The sequence below is a fragment of the Pteropus alecto genome, unplaced genomic scaffold (genome assembly GCF_000325575.1).
Source record: "Pteropus alecto unplaced genomic scaffold, ASM32557v1 scaffold76, whole genome shotgun sequence".
Classification (NCBI taxonomy): Eukaryota; Metazoa; Chordata; class Mammalia; order Chiroptera; family Pteropodidae; genus Pteropus; species Pteropus alecto.
The window spans coordinates 26,783,439-26,787,571 of record NW_006443138.1 but is presented as its reverse complement, the minus strand read 5'-3'; the positions used below and the strand labels follow the sequence as shown (position 1 = coordinate 26,787,571).

General features: G+C 45.4%; 1 long non-coding RNA gene across 1 annotated transcript in view; it reads right to left on the bottom strand.

Moving 5' to 3' along the window:
* Nucleotides 1–3,587, bottom strand: part of LOC112472251 — a 14,151-nt gene extending 10,564 nt beyond the window's left edge. Inside the window, exon 1 of the long non-coding RNA XR_003043587.1 lies at nt 3,335–3,587. This is a non-coding gene — a long non-coding RNA (uncharacterized LOC112472251). The remainder of the gene's footprint in view (nt 1–3,334) is intronic.
* Nucleotides 3,588–4,133: the final 546 nt, after the last annotated feature.

Below are 4,133 nucleotides of genomic sequence, written 5' to 3'. Positions count from 1 at the left end.
TTGTAGACCCTTGAGGGTTTAGACTCCACTTTATTCTTTCCTCCATTGTGCCTCGCTCAGACCTAGACCTGTGTAAAGACTTAGCACGTGCTTTATGATTAACGAAAGAGTGAATAGTTTGATAACTATTCTAAATATTTTGATTCCAAAGACAGGATCAAAGAAAACACCAAGTTCGCCCTCACTGTTGATTCGTTAGACATGTTGATTGAATACTTATGCCCAGATGAGAGCTCTCCAAGCATGCTCTCCAAGCATTTATCGTCACCATTTTTTAAGTGTTAATTTGAGCAAAACTCAATTTGAATAGGGCAGCGCCCAAACCAGAATTGATTAGGAGTTCTCCTTACCAATCGTTTTTAGGTGGCATCAAAATGTACTTTCTCACCCTACAAAATCAAAGAAACGGTTAAATGCAGTCTTTGTTTTCTGGAAGTTGTGGTTTCTATCATAAATGAAATCTCAGTAAATCTGAATAGACAAATGTAGAAACTGAGGCCCACAGAAGTGAAACAAATTGTCCAGAGTCACATGGCCAGTAAGTCACAGGGCCAGGACTGGAATTTGAGCCTCCTAACAGAGTACAAGCTTTTTCGCTCTACACAATGAAGGTCGGCAGAAAAATGGCTCCACTCTGAGGGTAGAATAGGTCTTTTGATTTGAGGATTTTGCTAGATTTCTGGCCTGACTTATCTTGTCTCAACTCAGAGAGCACCTCACCCTGTATTCTTACCCTCACCAAGAAAAGAGCAAGCAGACAGATTCCTCCCAGTGGAATTTCTCTATCTTTTCAGCTCTGCCATGGTTGTGTATGTGTACTAATGAGGTAGGGGAATGGACATTATGTGGGGAATCTAGTCCAAACTTGCTGTTAGTGAGATGCGTGGTATGCAAAAATTACTTAAATCTCATTTTTCTTCTCTGCAAAATGATGGATCTCTATTAAATTGATTCTAAGGTTACTCTCAGCTCCGTAAATTTCATCCTATAGCAAATAATTGTCTTTTGGCATTTCTCATTCTTTTACTTTATAGAATGAGATAAACTGTAAACACATGTTATAGTGTAGAATATATATAAAAAGACATCATTATGCTGCTTATTTTAGTAATGGCTTGTATGTGCACGTGTGAATTCCCCAAAGGGTTGTAACGATAGCTGACATGCTTGACTCTTTTATTCTGTGTCAGGCATTGTGTTAAGCACTTTGTGTGTACTTACTAGTTTAATTCATAGACCCACCCTCTGAGGAAGGTAGTAATGATTATATTCATTTTACAGACAGTAAGACTGAGTTTGAGAGAGATGAAGTCAGTTGCCCAAGATAATGTAGCTAGGAAGTGATAAAGCCAGGATTTGGCCCGAGTGGTCTGTCTTGGAGGTTGTGCCCTCGGCCCCCACACTCCTGCCTTTCCTTGGGGCAGGGATTGTACATTGCACTCTTCCGTGTCCTCCCGTGGTGCCAGATGTTGCTGAGCACAGAGTAGCACAGAGTCAGAATATGACCTGGCAGTGACTGAGACAAATGGAAAGAACAGTGTTTGTTGGCAAACTCTCTTACTTAAGAAACTTCCAGAACAGGCTCCACAGGCAGCTATGGGTCATGTTCTGAAGACATCTAAGAAGTGAGCGAGTACTTTGGGTATGCTCAGTCTCGAGGAGAGATATGGATTTGTTGGCTCCTGTAGGTTCCTCCAGTCCAAGATTCCTAGAACTGTTGGCTGGAAGAGAAATGCTTACGATAAACCACAGAACGGGACCAAAGGTGACAGGAATCACGCATTTGGCCTGATGTTTATCCTGTGGGCCAGCCAGCCATAGGCAACCATTTACTAGCATTTCATCAGCTATTGCAGGGCTTTCCCTATCAGCTTCCTTTCCAATTACTCATAAGCTCTGTAAGAGCAGGGGAGGAAATGAGGACCCGTGGAGGAGTGTCCCCGTCCTGAGTGCCATCACGGCCAGAGGCTGAAGGGAGCTTGAAGCACTGGTCTTTTTGCTGGCCAGACTAGAAATCTCTGGGGCCCGCTTTCCCACGGTCCAGACCCCAGAGCTTGCTTAGCGACACATGCCATTCATTCCTCTCATTCACTGATTGTTTTACTCTCAGAACAAACAAAACAGGCTCACTCTATGCACTCATCAATGCCCCTTACTTTCTAACTACTTTCCCAGCCCATTCCATAAACTCCCAGGCATATCCATGCATTCATTTATTCTTTTAATGCAAATATTTTAGTGAGCACCTATCATGTGCCAACAGGTGGATTTGGGGTTGGGGTAAGAAGATGAATAACATTCATCTCTGCCCCCAAGGAGCAACCGGCAAGTGGGGGAAGCTGATAAGCACTCAAGCAGTGATGATGTAGTGTGAGAAATGTGTGCAGAGAATGAAGGGAGCTAGACTGGAGGCTTCCATTGGGGGTGACATTTGAGCTGGGTCATGAATATTGCATGGAGTGGGAAAGGGCATTCCAGGAGGAGGAGCAGCTCGTTCCAAAGGTAAACTCAGAAATAGCAGGATGTTGGGCAATGGTGAGTTCCATGTGACACTGTGAGTGGTGCATGGGGGTGGGTGTTGAAAGTCTTCAACAGTTAGACCATGAAGTGCTTGTAAAGGGAGTTTAATTTTGCCAGGGAGTTTAGATCTTATTCCATAGGAGATGTGGGCCAAAGAAGTCTCACCCTAGTGGCACCAAGAAGGTGCATTGCAGACAGGCAGTGGAAAAGGCTGAGAGACAAGCTAGACAATGATTGCCAGCATTCCAAACACCCACAGTGGGGTGTAATGAAGCATAGCAATGGCTCTGTGAAGTTACAAGTTTGATGACCAGTAGTGCACAGTAAGCAAGGGTCGCAGCTTAGAGTCAAACATTCTGAGTTTGCATCCTGGTTCTGCCCCTTTCTTGTGTGACCTTAGGCAAGTTCCTCAACATCTCTGTCCCTCAGGACCATCATCTGTCAATGGGAAAATGGTCAGAGTGCCCACCTTGGAAAGATGCTATGAGAATTAAGTGAGGCTATGTATGCATAAATCCTCTCACACAGTGGGTGCTTTATCCACTTCGGCTCTTATTGTTAAAGAAAGAAAGAGAGGATTCACAGATGACTGGCTTCACCAGCTGAGTGGGTGGTGCTATCATTAGCAAGAGGAGAATATACAAGAGGATTTAGAAGAAAGATAGAGAAGGGCAGAGATATTGGGTTGGGCGTAGGACTTGATATGACTGGCTATTTATAGATGCTCACTTGTTCCAATAACTACTGCTACAAACAAATTACCCCCAAACTTAATAGCTTAAAAAAGACACAATCATTTTATTATTACACTTACAGTTGTGGGGTTGACCGGGCTCAGTGAATTGGTTGTTGCTCGGGGTCTCTCAAGTGGATGAAGTCAGAAAATAGCTGGAGCTGGAGACATCCCATAGGTGTCCTCACTCACGTTCCTGGTGGTCGACCCTGGGGGTTGGCCAGAGCACCCACGGTGGCCTCTCCACGTAACCTGGACTTTTCTACAACATGGTGACTACGTTCCAAGAATGCGTGTTCCAGGAGAGCCACAAGCAGCTGCCATGGGTCCATTCTCCTGGAAAGTATTCAAGTGCAGGCTCCAGTGAGAAACCCACTCCTTGCGCAGAGATGTCCCCACCCTCTGAAGCTGAGCATCCCTCCCAGAGCTCCAGCCCTTCCATGGGTCTTCTGCTTGGAACAAATTACTTTCCATGGGTCAGAGCTTAGCAGAGATGTCAAGAGCCCCACCCTAAAGCTACCTTCAGAAAGCATCTTGGTGTCAAGGTGACAAGGCAAAACTCCTCCTGCTGCCAGGGCCCTGGATGAGCTGGCAGCGTTGGGGTTCAGAGTGCTTAAGGCATGGTCAGTGTAGCAGAGGAAAAAGTTAGGGGGACTTCTCAGTCCTGTCTGACTGACAAGCAGAGCTTTTGGGCCCCAATATTCTGGGCACAGGGAGGGGGCAGGAACATTTCAGTTGTGCACTGGGCTCTCCTCTGAGACCTCTCCTTGCCAATACTTCTGAGACAGCTATGGACAATGCACACAGAAGAAGTGAGGGCTGCCTGATGATGAGCGATGATGACTTCTGAGGCTCTAGAAAAGCTTTCACTTCCTCCATG